Source organism: Anabrus simplex, chromosome 1, assembly GCF_040414725.1.
Source record: "Anabrus simplex isolate iqAnaSimp1 chromosome 1, ASM4041472v1, whole genome shotgun sequence".
Classification (NCBI taxonomy): Eukaryota; Metazoa; Arthropoda; class Insecta; order Orthoptera; family Tettigoniidae; genus Anabrus; species Anabrus simplex.
The window spans coordinates 1,080,928,517-1,080,948,214 of record NC_090265.1 but is presented as its reverse complement, the minus strand read 5'-3'; the positions used below and the strand labels follow the sequence as shown (position 1 = coordinate 1,080,948,214).

General features: G+C 42.3%; 1 protein-coding gene across 1 annotated transcript in view; it reads right to left on the bottom strand.

The window, feature by feature from the left end:
• The window catches only part of LOC136876231 (uncharacterized), a 169,006-nt gene extending 159,855 nt beyond the window's left edge, over positions 1-9,151 (bottom strand). Inside the window, exon 1 of the mRNA XM_068228415.1 lies at positions 9,073-9,151. The gene's annotated coding sequence lies outside the window, so the exon portion shown is untranslated. The remainder of the gene's footprint in view (positions 1-9,072) is intronic.
• Between the last annotated feature and the right edge of the window lie 10,547 nt (positions 9,152-19,698).

Genomic DNA, 19,698 nt, shown 5'->3' with positions numbered 1-19,698 from the left:
TGAGTCATCAGTCCATAGACTGGTTTGATGCAGCTTTCCATACCACCCTATGCTGTGCTAACCTTTTCATTTCTACGAAACGACTACATCCTACATCTGCTCTAATATGCTTGCCATATTCATACCTTGGTCTACCCCTACCGTTCTTACCGCCTGTGAGGTACTGAAGAGCTGAGCTGTCTCTTTGTTTAAAGTTCACTGTCGGAATAACAGATGGATGCGCTGTAAGATGTGTTATCATTACACGAACCTTAATATCACAACATTTGGTGCCGGAACACGAAGTGGATTAACGTAGTCAATATTTATATCTCTAAGGGACGGTGCGTCTCTCTCGTGTGCAATTTCGCTCTTTTTTTGACAACGTGATGAGGCAAGTAAAATTCATGATTCGTTGACTTCTCTGTAGCAATAATCTCAACGTGTCTCCTTTTGATTTAGTCCATCATCTGTGACTGGAACATCTATTCGATCTGAACATTACCGGCAAGTTTATTTCTGCAGTACGGGAAAGCGATTTTGAGCGTTATTATGGTTGGAGGTCAGTCTGGTCGGAAAGAATGGTGGGGACGGTTTAAAGATGCCCAAGAAAGGTTTTGGGGAAGACTCTAATTAGTGAGGAGATACTCAGAACACTATTGGTAGAAGTCGTCGTTAACTCAATACCAATAATTCAGTATGGATCTGAGACACTGACTCCAAGTTATGTGCAAGACTAACTGCCCTGCCCATCGGCTGCGAATCCAGGACCCAGACAGACCAGAGGAAGGAGGCTAGACTCAGGGAGAAAATGCAAGAGGACTTCTCAAAAAGATTGAGGAATGAGTTTCTTGACCTTAGGCGCGACCATAAAGTTCGACTCCCAAACGGACAGATGAAGAAGTGCCGAGTAGGAGACATCGTGCTACTTCAGGATGACCTACGACCTAGACATCTGTGTCAGAAGGAGCGATTCACCGAAAGGAGACCAGGCAGATACAATTAAGGTACGAACACTTAACCTTCAAATGAACAACGGGACCAATATTTGTCTGCTTGTATAACTGGTCTTCTGTCTGGAGATCGACCAGGGCTGGGAGGATGTGGAGAACTGCGAAGCTGAGCCTTCATAATCCCTTTTTATATGCATGTACATAGTATATATTTCCTTTCATGATTTCTTTTTATCTCTGTATACTGTAGTTGACGGTCGGAATAAAGGAAGAATGCGCTGTAAGACGTATTATCATCACAAGAATTTTAACATCACAAACTCCAACACCACATGCACATCCCTCAAAAACCAACTAAACCAATCCCTAGATGTCTTAAGATGTGTCCTATCATTCTAACTCTTCTTCTGGTCAAATTTAGCCAAATAGAACTCATCTCACCATTTCGATTCAGTATCTCTTCATTCGTTATTCGATCTACCCATCTCAATTCAGCATTCTTCTGTGACACCATATTTCAAAATCTTCTAGTTTTTTCTTTCTGAGATAGTTATCGTCCATGTTTCATTTCCATACAATGCCACGCTCCAGACGAAAGTATTCAAAAACATATTCCTAATTCCTATATCAATGTTCGAAGTTAGCAAATGTCTTCCCTTAAGAAATGCCTTCATTGTTTGTGATAGTCTGCAATTTATGTCGTCCTTACTTCTGCCATCGTTAGTTACTTTACTACCCAAGTAACTATACTAATCTACTTCCTTTAAGACTCCATTTCCTAATCTAATACTTCCTGTGTCACGTGACTTCGTTCGACTGCACTCCACTACTTTTGTTTTTTTACTATATTTTATCACGTTGTACTCCTTCACCAAGACTCTGTCCACACCATTCAGCAATTTCTCCAGTTCTGCAGTCCCAGATAAAATAACAATATCATCGGCAAATCTCAGAATTTTGATTTTCTCTTTTTGGATTGAGATTCCATTCCCAGATTCCTCTTTGATTTCCTTTACCACCTGAAAATGACAGGGGAAAGTGCAGCCGTGCCTCACTCATTTCTGGATTGCTGCAAAGCCCTTGATTCTTATCAGTGCAGACTGTAGACAATTCTTTTTCTCATATGGGATTCCGATCACCTTCAGAATCTCAAATAGCTTGGTCCATAAACATTATCGACGTCTTTTCTGGATCTACGGACGCTATGTACGTGGGGTTGCCTTCTTAATTCCAGGATTGCTTCACTTGCTCCTGCATTTCTTATGAAGTCAAAATGATCTAACAACTCGGCTTCAGCTTGTCTTTCCATTCTATAAATAATATGTGTTAAAATTTTGCAAGCGTGAGACACTAAACTAATGGTTCGGTAGTTTTCACACTTGTCAACACATGCTTTCTTGGGAACAGGTAGAACAATATTCTGTCTAAAATCGGGTGGCACTTCTCCTGTATCATACATCTTACACACTAAATGGAATAACCTCGCCATGCCCGTTTTACTTAAGACAGTCAGTATACCTGATGGTATGTTATCAAATTCCAGGTGCCTTGTTCCTATTTAGGTCTTTCAAACTCTGTCGAATTCTGACCTGAAAATTTAGTCTACCATGATTTATCAGCATCGACAGGCTCTTCTTGTTCCAGAACCTTATCGTCTACTTCTCTCCCTTAATATAACTGTTGGATATGTTCCTGCCATCTTTCTGCCTTGTCTTTCCTAAAAGTGGTTTTCAATATGAGCTCTTAACATCCAAACACCTAGTTTTCCTTTCTCCAAAGGTTTCCTTGATTTTCCTGTATGCAGCGTCTACATTTTCGTTGCCGTTCTCCCTCAGTATTTCCGCACTTTCTATCTACTACATTCTTTAATCAGCTGTATTATTTTCTGCCCTCCTCGTTTTTCAGATTCTTGTGCTTTCGTTGTTCGTCACTCAGGTTGAGCATCTCCTGAGTTATCTGTTGATTATTACCTGATCTTTTCTTTCTTCAGTATCTGTCTTCAGCAGCCCTCCTTATCTCATTCTTCATGATTGTCCATTCTTCATGTATTGTGTTTTCCTCAGCCTTTTCATTTAGTCCTTGTTCAACATGTTCTTGAAACGTGGGTTCGGCACTTTGTATTTATTTAGCCCTGGTTTATGGCCGGATGCCTTTCCTGATGCATTCACTATTGTGTGTTTCTGTGGGGTTTATAGTGTTATGTGTAAATCAAGATGAGTATTAGGACAAACATCTAGCCCCTGAACCGAAGGTCGCCATGCTGACCATTCAGCCATGGAGCCACACAATTTATCTAATATTTATGTTTGCGTTTAGTCAATAAACAATTCCTGCCCTAGAAGTAAGTCTGTTTTAATCCACTTTTACTTTTAGTTATGTCGCCAAAGTAAGAACACTGCTTTTTGATTCTAAAACTATTATAATTATTACAGAGTTGGAAACTGACCCTTAATCAACTAAGTGTGGATGTCGTGCGAAAACCCTAAGGCTACATATCTTGACGCAAGCTAGGTTATGTGTATAACTGAAAACAATTATTGTTCATGCTCATGTATTATAGGTTAGGCTATGTTTTCCATAACCATTGACATATTCAGAGTCATTCAGGAAACTTCTGGTTATATGCATATGAGTCAAGGGAAGTTAGGTTAAGGTTACATCATGTTTATCACTGTCACAACTAATCCGTGTTTCCCAAGTTGCTCAGGAAAACCTCCAGTTGTGTATGTGTGTCTTAATGTAAGTGAGTTGTGATCTTCATGTTCCAAGGCCATGTTGTATAATATTCTAGACCTTTGTAGGTATCTTCTTTAGGTTATGTGCCATTTTGACAAACTTGTTTCCAGACAGTTCTAGAACAGGTAATTACAAAAGAAATTCCTATGTTATTATAGAATATTCTAGGTATCTTGTAGTAATACTATGTGGATTTTCAATAAGAAAGCAGAATTGTCTAAAACCATAGCCAGTATGAAGTGTATTGAGAGGCGTAGAGATGAGTTGTACAGAGATGTAAGTCAGCTGGTGTTGTTTTTGTAGCTCAGCTGTTTTGATACTGCAAGGTAGTGGATCGGCAGTGAGTTCAGTAAGTTGTTGTGGAGTTTTATTGTTGATACTGCGTCGGCAGATCGATCGTGGTTTGATGGAGTGATGTGTTGACAATCAGTTTTTGATGTAGCGAGCTATCGTAGATCACTCTACCATACTGATACTTCTTCACAGATCGATTGTAGTCCGTGATAGCGGTGTTATTATTTTCAACTACATAGCTGCATTCTACTACCTTAACTATAGTGATGCCTATTTTCCTATGTTCTCCTATTCGCGATGATATTTAAGCAGGTAGCCGGCGTTTGAAAACGCTATACTATTCCATACATGTGGTGGAATAGAACAGGAAGGACACAGTAGCCCTACGGCATGTCTCTCACCGGATGAGTTGGCCGTGCGGTTAGGAGCGCGCAGCTGTGAGCTCGCATCCGGGAGATAGTTGTTCGAATTCCACTGTCGGCAGCCCTGAAGATGGTTTTCCGTGCCATTTTCACACCAGGAAAATGCTGGGGCTGTACCTTAATTAAGGCCACGGCCGCTTCCCATTACTAGGCCTTTCCTGTCCCATCGTCGCCATAAGACCTATCTGTGTCGGTGCGACGTAAAGCAACTAGCGACGATGGGGAGCATGTCTCTCACCATGGAATTCCATGTCTTTTAATAGCACTCTAATTGTAAAGTGGAGGTAGATATAGGGTTATGATTTTATTTATTTGAAGTGGCCCGTAGGCGAGAGAATGTCTATCTGTAGTATTCACAATTTTGAAAGTTCACACATTTATACCGTATCTCGTCGTTCAGTGTTCAATATTTAGTTCAATCATGACAGTTGTACTTCCTCTTAAAACAATAATCACCACCACATCAATCATGAATCCCATTATACGGAAGTATGGAACGTTGTACCTTTATAATCAACAATGAAAGAAATGTTATTCTGAATGGAATTCATATAAGCTTCCCACGTTCAATACTCGCATAAGATCTCGTTCATTTAAAATCTTTCTCAACTTCCGCCAGTCGCACGCTACCTTATTCCTTGTTATTGGGTCTGTGCCTGTTAGGATCACAATAAATAAATAAATAAATAAATAAATAAATAAATAAATAAATAAATAAATAAATAAATAAATAAATAAATAAATACATCTCTATTGGCACTTTACTCTCGCCTTATATACGATTTCTCTAACTCTTCCTGCTACGTGACCTCGTGGATAGGAGTGAAGCAAGAGGTGGAAGTCTACACAATTCTTTCAAACACTAAATAAATGTGGAGGGTGAGAAATTCAATCAAAGATTGAACTCGGAGCGTTATCAGTAATAATCTGTTACGTATTTATCCATAAACAATACAGTCGGGTGATAGTGATATTCTATCAATAAAGGAGGGGGGCAAGAAGAAGAGAGAGAATGGCTGTGTCTGTACATGACTCAGACGGTAAAGCTCTTGCTTTCTGAGCCCAAAGTTCGATCCTGGCTCAGTCCGGTGGTATTTCAAAGTAGGCGTACTCATTTTCGCCAGCCTCATGTGGTAGATTTACCGATACGTAAAAGTACTCTTATGGAATAAAATTCCGGTACCTCTTGTGTTAGAAAACCGTGAAAGTAGTTAGTGGGATGTTAAATCAATAAATTATTATTATTATTATTGTTGTTGTTATTGTGCTAGTAGTTTACCGTCGCATCAACTTAGACAGGTCTTTTGGTGTTGATAGGGTGGGAAAGTTAGGAGAAGAAAGGAAGCGTCGATGGCCTTCATTAAGGTACAGCCTGGTGTGAAAGTGGAAAATTACTGAAAACCACCTTCGGGGCTGCCGACGATGGGGTTTGAACATGCCATCTCCAAAATACACTCTCATAGTTACGTCACCCGAATCGTGCAGACAACTAACTTTCTCTAATACTGTACCATTCTTCGGTTTTCTGCAATAATACATGTGTGTAATAACTGTGTTGTTTTGATGAGACCGACAACCGACTGCAGCCCAAAGAGTTTAAATACAAAAATGAAACGGTGTATTGCCACGCTGAAAGCTTTGGTCTATGTATTGGTTATGAATGCCCATGTATTTGATTTGGTTTATATTTATCCACGTTTTATCATTATGTAGCTATTCGCCAAATAGTCAAAATAAACACAACTCTAGCTACACATTTTCTCTAGATACCGGTACATTCTGGATCTCTCGTTATATTACAATAGACAATTTTCTTCTATCCGGCTTTTGAGATGTTTCCAGCAGCCATAGATTGTAACGATGGTTCAAACTCGAGCTAGTTAACGCCTCGTTTTGCCCCTTTTAGCAACATTCATTACCGTCACCAATGATCTGAGTTTATCCTTTCAAACTACCTACATCCTTTTCGCCGAATTAGCCACCTAGGTGAGATCCCACATTATATCAGTCGACTATCAGGTCTATTACAGACGTCTTATAATCAGATCTACTTCGTGTAAACAGAGAGCACAGTGTTCATCACCAAAACTTCGCACGTCCCCTACAAACGTCTCGTTATCAGATTTGCTTGGTATAAACAAAGAACACGGTGCTCATTAACAAAACCTTCCACGCCATCCACACCTACCTGCTACTTATCTTCCCCATCTCAACATATGCAGCAGAAACTTTTAAACTGTGAAGATGATAGACCGCTGAAGAGTGGACAGCTTGGAATGGTGGTGCTATAGACGGCTATTACGAATACCATGGACTACATCAACGGGTCGGTCCTGAGACAATTCGCGATGAAAACGAGACTGTCGACCCTTGTGAGTTAACAGCTTGTGAAATACTTCAGACACATCACGAGGAGACCGTAAAAACTGATAATCGAGGGGAAAAGCTGAGACCGAAGACCTAGAGGACGTGTACCATCACAGGGAGCAGATCAACGCGAGAGCCTGACCCGAGAGATCCAGCAATATTCGATCACTATGCTCAGGACAGTGACTCCGGGAGTCCAACCGTCAACATAAAAACTCTGGGAAATGAGCAACAGACAGAAGGGGACGTACCAAGTATCTTCTGAAGTAATAGAAATAAGGAAATTTAACCTGATTAAAGAAAAACATTATATAAAGGAAAATGAAAAATTGAAAAACGTAATTTTTTGGATCCACGAAAGTGTACCTCCCCCACTTAAAACAACGAAGAGTAGGTTATTCTTAACGTCACTTTATGGAAGTTCGACAGATAAATTCAAGAAATTCGGACAGACAACGATCAATTGAAGCAGAAGGATTTTCCAATATCCAACCAACTTTCACGTTTATGACTGGACTAGGGAATTCATCCAAAAGAGAACTTCAGTATTCAGACACCTTAAATCACACATTTTGATAAATTGTTACGTTAATTTATAGTAAAAATTAAAAGCATTAAAAGAAATAAAGTTTTGAAAACAAAACCTCTTAATAATAGTTTGTTCAGCCTCAATAATGGCTTACGACTCTTTAAAGTGTAACAGTTCGTTAGTGAATGTTGAATATTTCTTAACACTCTCGCAGACACACACATAAATATAAATTTTCAAGTTAAACTATTTATTTTCAAGCAATGGTAATTACTTTGCTGCAGTTATTATGGTAAACAAGTCTGTAGCTGAAGATAAGCCAGTTCATTCATTCATTTTTATTTCTTATCATAAAATAATAGCGTATTGAATGTCAGTATTTATTTATTTATTTATTTATTTATTTATTTATTTATTTATTTATTTATTTATTTATTTATTTATTTATTTATTTATTTTCATTAGCTTCGGGAGTATTTCCGGTACTCTGTAGAGACCACAAGTGATGTCGTTGTACTGTCTGCGTGAATCATAAGAATATCACTTGAAGGGTTCAATATCACGCATAATCTCAAAATTTTGGGCAGGTATGGTTTTAAAATTTTAAATATTTATTTCGATGTTGCTTTTTGGCGAATTTGTCAGAGAAATTTTCTTCATTCTGTTCCTTAATTCGTTCAGGAGAGGATCAAATACTTAGATTGTTATTTAGCTATCTAAGTTATTGACATTAATTTATTTAAATATAATAATAATAATAATAATAATAATAATAATAATAATAATAATAATAAACCAAACCAAACCCCATGGCGCAACAACCATGGCCTTGGCCTACCAAGCGACCGCTGCTCAGCCCCAAGGCTTGCAGATTATGAGGTGCCGTGTGGTCAGCACGACGAATCCACTCGGCCGTTATTCTCGGTTTTCTAGACCGAGTAACAACAACAACAACAACAACAACAACAACAACAACAACAACAATAATAATAATAATAATAATAATAATAATAATAATAATAATAATAAACCGAACCAAACCCCATGGCGCAACAGCCATGGCATTGGCCTACCAAGCGACCGCTGCTCAGCCCGGAGACCTGCAGATTATGAGGTGTCGTATGGTCAGCACGACGAATCCACTCGGCCGTTATTCTCGGTTTTCTAGACCGAGTAATAATAATAATAATAATAATAATAATAATAATAATAATAATAATAATAATAATAATAAAACTCGTGTTCTCGTATTCCTCGACGCGGTGCATCTCTTTACAGGTATACACCAAACGGAAGTGAGCTGCATGTTCACTTTAACCACACAGCAGCCCTCCTGCCAATCTTAAATCTCTGTCAGTACTAGGAATTGAATCCAGGCCTTCGAGGATGACAGTTAATAACGCTAATTGCTATACTACGGAGGTGGGAATAATAATAATAATAATAATAATAATAATAATAATAATAATAATAATAATAATAATAATAAATGTACATCCCATTAACTATTTTACGGTACCGTATTTAGAGACGCTGAGGTACCGGAATTTTGTCCCGTTGGGAGTTATTTTACGTGCTCGTAAATATACCCACATGAGCCTGGCGTATTTAAATACTTTTAAATATCACTAGAGTGAGCCAGGATCGAACTCGTAACTTGGGCTCAGAAGGCCAGCGCTTTCCCTTTTGAGTCACTCAACCCGGCTTATTTTAATAACAAATGTTATGAAAATTAAAAACTTTGTAAATTGTGCCATCCGCTAGAGTTCCACTACTGTATAGAGCTTCTTACCAGCAAGGAGCGATGGAGAAGGGTAGTCAGAGAGGAAGGCCCGCCATGAGGATGTCCCGGTGACCCAGACACGACTGGAGCGGGAACATCCGCTGAACGGAAGGTGGCGGCGCTCGTCGCGGTTCGGTCGATAGGCGCGGCCATCGATTGTACCACTCAGGGGCCGTGCTGCTGGTACCACACACCAGCTATTATTAACCAACCCGGTACCATCAGCACAACAACAGGACAAGTGTTGTTGTTGTTGTTGTTGTTGTTGTTATTGTTCTTACCGATTCGCTGTAAAGTGGTCATCAACAAAGTGCACTTATGGGATAAACCACGCCCAGAATATCTTGAAGGTATTTCGGGATCGAACTTCTTATCATTATCAACACTCTTCGACCGCACAAGATGAACTTCGAACTCTCCGTTTTCAACACAATTGGTCTAAAGGGGCATTTGAAAAGAAATGTAGGCCAGTGGACCTTATCCCAATATTGTCAGTATTAAAATGAGCTGATACAAAGGTAAAGGGGCTGGTTTGCCACTCACATACAGAAACACTTTAGTTGGACCTCGTATTTGTAATATCCTACCCACTCCCCGGGTTACAAATGCCAGATAAAAAGAGACAGATGGAACAAATATTACAAATTGTCATCTAAGATGATTTTGTATCACTTATAATTAGTCCTTAGAACTTAACTGAAATGAAATGGAAAGAGCTGACAAGGAGGATTAACCTCATTAATCATCATCATCATCATCATCATCATCTGTTTACCCTCCAGGTTCGGTTTTTCCCTCGGACTGAGCGAGGGATCCCACCTCTACCGCCTCAAGGGCAGTGTCCTGGAGCTTCAGACTCTTGGTCGGGGGATACAACTGGGGAGTATGACCAGTACCTCGCCCAGGCGGCCTCACCTGCTATGCTGAACAGGGGCCTTGTGGAGGGATGGGAAGATTGGAAGGGATAGGCAAGGAAGAGGGAAGGAAGCGGCCGTGGCCTTAAGTTAGGTACCATCCCGGCATTCGCCTGGAGGAGAAGTGGGAAACCACGGAAAACCACTTCCAGGATGGCTGAGGTGGGAATCGAACCCACCTCTACTCAGTTGACCTCCCGAGGCTGAGTGGACCCCGTTCCAGCCCTCGTACCACTTTTCAAATTTCATGGCAGAGCCGGGAATCGAACCCGGACCTCCGGGGGTGGCAGCTAATCACGCTAACCACTACACCACAGAGGCGGCTATTAACCTCATTAATGCTAATATAAATGTGTACCGGTACCCTTAAGTTACTGTTAGAAATAATACTTCTGAAATATTGCCAACATCCTCTATGTAGCTGTGTATTTTAATATAACGTTTAAATAGTTTGTCGCCATTGAACTGTTAATTCATTTAAGCTCACACACAAGCATTGCTTATGTGGGATTCACTGTTCATTATGTAAAAATGTTTCGTATAGCTCTAAATAAAATGAAGTTTGTTACTATTACTACTACCCAACCGAGGCGGTGAAGGGGTGTCTGGATCACCCGGAAGGAAATGGGTTGATTCCCAATCATGAAATAGAAAAAATGAGAAACGAGACTTACTTCTGACGAGGGAAATCGCCTTAAGTTTCACTCGGCCTTCACCAAAAATGCCAGGTTGATCCAAGGAGTCAAAGACGGCCGAGCATAGACTAACCACTCTATCTCCCTTAGTGGTAAAGTCTTTACCTCCCACTAATCGAAGGGTTTTCGTAGCCTCTACGGAGGTTGCTTTAGGCAATTTTGCTCTAATACAAAAGTAATGGCATAAGCTGTTTGGTAACAGCGGCGATGAGATAGGACACGGCTAGGATTGGAAAGGAAGCGACAGTGGCCTTAATGGAGGTATAGCCCAAACATTTGCTTGGTGTGAAACCACGGATAACGTGTAAACAGATCGAATATCGGGACAGGTTCTTCAGGACATAAAATTATCGACGATCATATCGTATTTCTAGAGAGTACAGGTGGAAAAGTCCAATGAAATCCTCGCTAAAATATAAACTCCGAAAGTTGCTATATTCCGAGATCGAAAAACTCAACTTAGCTACCTCATCACAAGTTCCCCAGACCATTCGGCTATTCGACTTTTCAGGGACATGGCCCTAGACATTAACGATTATTGGATGGCCACTTTTTCATGAATTTCAAAAGTTCCAATTCATTGTAATGATGATGGATGATGATGATGATGTCAATTAGAAGAAGAAAACAAAATTCATGATAATCAGCTAGCAAAAAATCACATTGGACGGAAAAACGATTGACAACGTGTTACAGTTCAAGTACCTAGGATGCTGGTGAATCTGGATGTAGGAATTTAAAACTGGAATCGGCACCGACTACAGGCCCTTGAAATGTGGATGTAACGCACAATGTTACTAGATCCCGTGCATAGACAACGCCACCAACGAGGTCGAGTCTTAGGCCTAACGCTCGCAAAATGCAGGAAAGCAGCCTGCTGTGATCACGGCCTGATACAACTAATCCTAGAAGAGAAATATGGGCACAGAAGATTATTCTGAACGTGAAACCTCCGACAATGTTCGATGTCCACAATGAAGCAAATCTCGTACGGACAACACAGGTAAACTCACTCGTAAATGGGAGCAATTCCAAACTCAGTTAGGTGGTGGTGGTGATTATTGTTTTAAGAGGAAGTACAACTGGGCAACCATCCTCTACATAACACTAATCAGAGATGAAAAAAGGAAGAGGTACAATCCTTCACATAATGAAGGTTTTAACAAAAAGAAAGGAAGGGCCACAATGGGTATGAAAGAGAAAGAAAGCCTCAAATACCTAATACAATTCGAGTCGGAAGAGGAGAGGAGTTAACCAAGGGAGATCAGATTAAATGTTGACAGTGAGTGCCTGACACAAGCAAAAGCATGCCAGACTCAACGAAGGAACCCAAGGTTACCACCCACACCCTCAAGTTGAGAGTTTATGGGCTCCTTTTAGTCGCCTCTTACGACAGACAGGGGATACTGTAGGTGTATACTACCACCCCACCCACAGGGGGGTAGTTTCTGTACCGGGCGAGTTGGCCGTGCGGTTAGGATCACGTAGCTGTAAGCTTGCATTCGGGAGACAATGGGTTCGAATCCCACTGTCGGCAGCCCTGAAGATGGTTTTTCTTGGTTTCTCATTTCCACACCAGGAAAATGCTCTCGCCGTATCTTAATTAAGACCACGGCCATTTCTTTTCCATTCCTAGCCCTTTCCTATCTGTGTTGGTGCGACGTAGAGCAAGCTGTAAAAGAAAAGTACCACGGGATCCATAATGGGATTTTATGGCGTCAGTATCTTCAGAAATAATGGTACTAACGTTTTTTTTTCTTTTTTGGAACTGCACCATTTTCTACACATAACCTTAAACCTACAAACATTACGAATTCAGTACCGTGATTATTTCCAAAATCGGACAAATACTTCTCGAAAAACGTGCTTCATATGCCAACTGGGAACTGCCCTATTCGATTCGCGCTACGTAAGAAACATGAGCTACCTGTTAACACAGAGTTGCGTCACCTTCTTCTTACAGATGCACTACTGTACAATAAAAGGTATGATTTAGTCCGACTCGTTGGCTGAATGGTCAGCGTACTGGCCTTCGGTTCAGAGGGCCTCGGGTTCGATTCCCGGCCGGTTCGGGGATATTAATCGCTTATGATAAATCATTTTGTCTCGGGGACAATCACCACAGAAACACGCAATAGTGATTACATCCCCTCCATATACGGTTGGCCTCAGGAAGGGCATCCGTCCGTAAAACAGGACCAAATCCACATGTGCGATGAAGTTCGCACCCGCGACCCCACGGTGTGGGAAAAGCGGTAGGAAAAGAAGAAGAAAATGTACGATTTAACACCTTTGATATCGCCGTAGGTAACAGGTAAATGAAAGATGGATATGCGACGGGTGCTATGAGACAACATTATTATTCTGACGTGACATTAAACCACACAGAACCGAACGAGATAGCTAGGCGGTGTGTTCCACTTAGCGGTTAGCTTGCGTTCGGGAGATGCTAGGTTCGAACTCCACCATCAGCAGCACTGAACATGGTTCTCCGTGGTTTGTCATTTTCACATCTTTTTCACTTTAATTAAGGTCATGACCGCTGCCTTCCCAGTCACCCTTTCTTAACCTATTGTCGCCGAAACCCACCTGAGTTCGCGCTAACACCTGGAAAAAAGAAAACCATACATGAATGACGTCAGAAAGGACATCTCCTCGTAAAACTGCGCCACATCGACATGCGTGGCACGAATCATAACACATTCCCACCGAATTGTGGGGAAAGTGGCAGAAAAAGAAGAAAAACATTCATAAACTGTAAGAAAGAAAGGCCTAGTTTGAATATTTTGAAGTTATGGAATTAGTGGAAGTGAGTATTATTTGAAAATTCACAGATTGGTCTTATGGCGACGATGAGGGAGGAAAGGCCTAGGAGTTGGAAGGAAGCGGCCGTGGCCTTAATTAAGGTACAGCCCCAGCATTTGCCTGGTGTGAAAATGGGAAACCACGGAAAACCATCTTCAGAGCTGCCGACGGTGGGATTCGAACCCACTATCTCCCGGATGCAAGCTCACAGCCGCATGCTCCTAACCGCATGGCCAACTCGCCCGGTCTGAATAATAAGTACAACTAGTATAAGTGGGCAATAACCCCTTCTTAACACTAATCAGAAGGGGAAAGGATGAAGTGGTTCGATTCTTCGAAGAATGAACAAACGAAACAAACGACCACGAAGACCGTGAAAATGAAAGATTCCCTAGGCTTCCCAAACCTAAAGCCGCTATCAGGAAAGAAGAAGGGTTGTCTAAGGGAGTCGGATAGGAAAGAAAACTCATCGCATATCTGCTTTTCATTTATCTGTTACCTACAGCGATATTAAAAGTACCAAATCAATATTTTATCTTTGTGTATTTGTGGGCACAGTAGAGCGAATACCTACAGTATCTGTCAGAAAAAGGTGAAGCAACCCTGTATGTCAGCAGCTAGCTCATGTTTCACACGTAGCGCGAATCGAACAGGACAGTCCTCAGCTGGCAAATGAAGCACATTTGAATACATTACATTTTCTCGGGTCCACCTCTGTGGTGTAGTGGTTAGTGTGATTGTGATTAGCTGCCGCCCCCGGAGCCCCGGGTTAGATTCCCCGACTCTGCCACGAAATTTGAAAAGTGGTATAAGGGCTGGAACGGGGTCCACTTAGCCTCGGAAGGTCAACTGAGTAGAGGAGGGTTCGATTCCCACCTCATCCATCCTCGAAGTGGTTTTCCGTGGTTTCCCCACTTCTCCTCCAGGAAAATGCCGGGAAGGTACCTAACTTAAGGCCACGGCCGCTTCCTAACTTATTCCTCGTCTGTCCCTTCCAATCTTCCCATCCCTCCGCAAGGCCCCTGTTCAGCATAGCAGGTGAGGCCGCCCTGGCGAGATACTGGTCATCCTCCCCAGTTGTATCCCCCGACCTAGAGTCTGAAGCTCCAGGACTCTGCCCTTGAGGCGGTAGAGGTGGGATCCCTCGCTGAGTCCGAGGGGAAAACCGACCCTGGAGGGTAAACAGATAAAGAAGAAGAAGAAATTTTCTCGAGAGGTTCTTGTCTGATTTTCAAAATAATCACGTGCTGAATTTATAATATTTGTAGTTCAAAGTTAAGTGTAGAAAACTGTGTAGTTCCATTTAAAAAGCTAAGTTATTACCATTATATCACATTGTATTGGCGCCAGGAAAAATTATTATAAGTCCAATTATGAGCCCCCTGGTACCTTTATTGAAAGTCAAAATAGAACGTTCATATCTTGATCGGTTCACGAGTTATTTGGGGTGGACAATCGTGTATATAATAATATCTAAAAGGCGAAAGCATCATACATTAAATCCCCTGTGGGTGATAGCAGTAGAATAACACCCACGACATCCCCTGCCTGTTGTAAGAGGATACTAAAAGAGGCTCTAGAGGATCTTAACTGGGGAGCGTGGGTTGGCTACCATAGAGACCTTAGCTGAGTCTGGCATTGCTTCCCCTTACTTGTGCCAGGCTCCTCACATTCATCTATCCTATCCGGCCTCCCTTGGTCAATTCTTGTTCTTTTCCGACCCTGACGGTATTAATTAGAGCATTCGAGACCTAGGGAGTATTTCATTGTCACACCCTTCATAGACTTTGCCTTTCTTTGGCTGATACCTTCACTTTTTGAAGTGTTGGATTCCTTCCATTTTTCCTCTGATTAGTGTTAAAAGAGGATGGTTGTCCAATTGTACTTCCTTTTAAAACAACAATCACCACCACAACAACCCCACACATAAACGTTTATTTCTAGCATTCTCCCCAGACTGATTTTAACATTTTTTATTTAAAATATCTGGTTCAGTGTATTCCAAGAAAAAGATCTCCAAGTGGCAGGTTTCTCGGAACACCTACCAGAAAAGTGGATAAACCTCCAACTTCTGAACCGTTAAAGATATCGGGATAATGGCTTTTTTGTTCGATTCTCCGACCCAGACAACTACAGACGTTTTGTATCAAAACATAAATTCCGTCTAAACTTTTTGGAAAAGTATTTGGAATACTTTTTTTATAATTTTCATCGATAATGGTTAATTTGAAGAAAGCTACAAAAAGAGCTTCTAGTCGGGCATCATGAAGGCCATGTCGTGTGGCTATTAATGTTTTCATTAGTGATGGGTCACATGATGCAAAGCTCTCCATGCAATCTGAGTAACTGATGCAGTACGTGCTTCGTAATCGTATCTCGAAGTTGTATCGCGACGTCGTCCAACTAAAGACAACGTTACGCCCACTTATTTATAATCTGCACGCAGTCAACTTACATACTTACTGCATTTTACTTCTGTTCTGTCCGTCTCCGTAGCGTAATGGTTAGTTTAATCTGCTTCCGTTCTCTGGAACCCAGGTTTGATTCCCAGTACTGCCAGAAATGGCCATATAGTTTTCAGTTCGTATGTATCATACTGTATTACACTAAGTGTATTTTGAAGAGTCATGTCACAATGATCAATCACATGATTGTTAATACGAATAGGACGTTCAATAGTGTTAATATCAATGCTCGACTTGAATAATCCCTCACTGATTTCATACGGAATACATTCTATAGACCCTGCCTTGAAATAGCAATGAAGAGTGTGACGTATTTTTAACATTTAATCATGGCAAATCGATACTGATAGGCCTATATGTGTGCATGTATATGAAAAGGAGCTAGTTCTCTTCTGAACTATCGATAGCTTTATAGAAGTATGGTACCATATGTAGGATCATTCAAGACCAACTACAATAATCAAACCTGAAGGCCTGCCTATAGATATCTGATAAAATGGCCACGAGGTAATCGGATTTAGTTTACATTATGATTGGTTTATATTGCATGTGTTCAAGCGGAAGAGATTTTTTTCTTGCCGTATTATTTTGAATGTTCAACAATTTTACAGTTCCTTCTATTAGCGATTTGGTTGTTTCTGCCACGTCGATGATATAGGGCCTACCTGACCACATAAAAGCAAAGCAAAGTCATCACCGTACAGGCCATGAAGGCCCTTTGAGGGGTGGAAGGTAAAGGCTTCCACTATCCGTAACCTCGGCACTTGGTGGGGTATAGTGGTTAGCTCTACCCCCGGCCGCCTTTGCCCCCAGGAATTAACCTGGTACTCATTTTTGGAGTAGGCTGATTGAACCTCAGGGCCATGTGCACCTCCAGAAGTGGAAATCTCATTTATTAAATTTTCTTAAATTTTACGACTTCCAGACGGGGATTAGAACTCACGTCCTTCCAGGCGAACCGAGCACGCCTTTACCGCCTCGGCCAGGCAACCCTACCTGATCACATAGTAGAACATTAAGAATTTACTCCAGCCGTATTCGTCCTAGCTGAGATCCAACTGGAACGTGCCACGAGATGCATCGAGAGTAGTGACGTCAGTCTCGAGTATCTCAAACGAGAGTTATGTCCATCACTACGTGAACCTCGAGATGCATCGAGAGTAGTGACGTCAGTTTCGAGTATCTCAAATGAGAGTTATGGCCATCACTAAGTGCACCTCGAGATGCATCGAGAGTAGTGTCATCAGTCACGTGTACCTCGAACGAGAGTTATGTCCACCACTACGTACACCTCGAGATGCATCGAGAGTAGTGTCGTCAGTCACGTGTACCTCGAACGAGAGTTATGTCCACCACTACGTACACCTCGAGATGCATCGAGAGTAGTGTCGTCAGTCACGTGTACCTCGAACGAGAGTTATGTCCACCACTACGTACACCTCGAGATGCATCGAGAGTAGTGTCGTCAGTCACGTGTACCTCGAACGAGAGTTATGTCCACCACTACGTACACCTCGAGATGCATCGAGAGTAGTGTCGTCAGTCACGTGTACCTCGAACGAGTTATGTCCACCACTACGTACACCTCGAGATGCATCGACAGTAGTGTCGTCAGTCTCGAGTATCTCAAATGAGAGTTATGGGCATCACTACGTGCACCTCGAGATGCATCGAGAGTAGTGACGTCAGTCTCGAGTATCTTAAACTAGAGTTATGCCCATCACTACGTACACCTCGAGATGCATCAAGAGTAGTGACGTCAGTCTCGTGTACCTCAAACGAGAGATGCCCATCACTAAGTGCACATCGAGAAGCATCGAGAGTAGTGACGTCAGTCTCGATTATCTCAAACGAGAGTTACGCGGGCCCATCTCTAAGTACACCTCAAGATGCATCGAGAGTAGTTACGTCAGTCTCGAGTATCTCAAACTAGAGTTATGTCCATCACTACGTACACCTCGAGATGCATCGAGAGTAGTGACGTCAGTCTCGATTATCTCAAACGAGATTATGACCACCATTACGTGCACCTCGAGATGCATCGAGAGTAGTGACGTCAGTCTCGATTATCTCAAACGAGAGTTATGCCCATCTCTAAGTACACCTCGAGATGCACCGAGAGTAGTGACGTCAGTCTCGTGTACCTCGAACGAGAGTTATGCCCATCACTAAGTGCACGTCGAGATGCATCGAGAGTAGTGACGTCAGTCTCGTGTACCTCGAACGACAGTTATGCCCATCATTACGTGAACCTTGAGATGCATCGAGAGTAATGACGTCAGTCTCGAGTATCTCAAACTAGAGTTATGCCCATCACTACGTACACCTCGAGATGCATCGAGAGTAGTGACGTCAGTCTCGAGTATCTCAAACTAGAGTTATGCCCATCACTACGTACACCTCGAGATGCATCGAGAGTAGTGACGTCAGTCTCGTGTACCTCGAACGAGAGTTATGCCCATCACTAAGTGCACATCGAGATGCATCGAGAGTAGTGACGTCAGTCTCGAGTATCTCAAACGAGAGTTATGCCCATCACTACGTACACCTCGAGATGCATCGAGAGTAGTGACGTCAGTCTCGTGTACCTCGAACGAGAGTTATGCCCATCACTTAGTGCACATCGAGATGCATCGAGAGTAGTGACGTCAGTCTCGTGTACCTCGAACGAGAGTTATGCCCATCATTACGTGCACCTCGAGATGCATCTAGAGTAGTGGCTTCAGTCTCGAATATCTCAAACGAGAGTTATGCCCATCACTACGTACACCTCAAGATGCATCGAGAGTAGTGACGTCAGTCTCGAATATCTCAAACGGGAGTTATGCCCATCACTAAGTACACCTCAAGATGCATCGAGAGTAGTGACGTCAGTCTCGAATATCTCAAACGGGAGTTATGCCCATCACTATGTACACCTCGAGATGCATTGAGAGTAGTGACGTCAGTCTCGTGTACCTCGAACGAGAGTTATGCCCATCACTAAGTGCACATCGAGATGCATCGAGAGTAGTGACGTCAGTCTCTTGTACCTCGAACGACAGTTATGCCCATCACTAAGTGCACATCGAGATGCATCGAGAGTAGTGACGTCAGTCTCGAGTATCTCAAACGAGAGTTATGCCCATCACTACGTACACCTCGAGATGCATCTAGAGTAGTGACGTCAGTCTCGAGTATCTCAAACTAGAGTTATGCCCATCACTACGTACACCTCGAGATGCATCTAGAGTAGTGACGTCAGTCTCGAGTATCTCAAACGAGAGTTATGTCCATCGTTACGTGCACCTCGAGATGCATCTAGAGTAGTGACGTCAGTCTCGAGTATCTCAAACGAGAGTTATGTCCATCGTTACGTGCACCTCGAGATGCATCTAGAGTAGTGACGTCAGTCTCGAATATCTCAAACGAGAGTTATGGCCATCATTACGTGCACCTCGAGATGCATCGAGAATTAGTGACGTCCGTCTCGTGTACTTCGAACGAGAGTTATGTCCATCACTAGTTTTCATCTCTCCCCTGAAAATGAGCCGGACCTCCTAGACCAGGGCCATCCAAACAGCGCTCCCCGAGCGCTAGCGCTCTGGCCGCGCTCCAAGCCAGTGCTCCGAGCGCTTTGAGGGAAGGTAGTTTCGGTAGTGGAGGGAGGAGCTTGGCTGGCTGAGCGAGCGGTCTGCCCGCCGGGCCGAAGAGAGCAGCCGATTTTTCAGTGTGCCACTGAGATTTTATGTGTTAAAGAAAACACAATTTGTAACA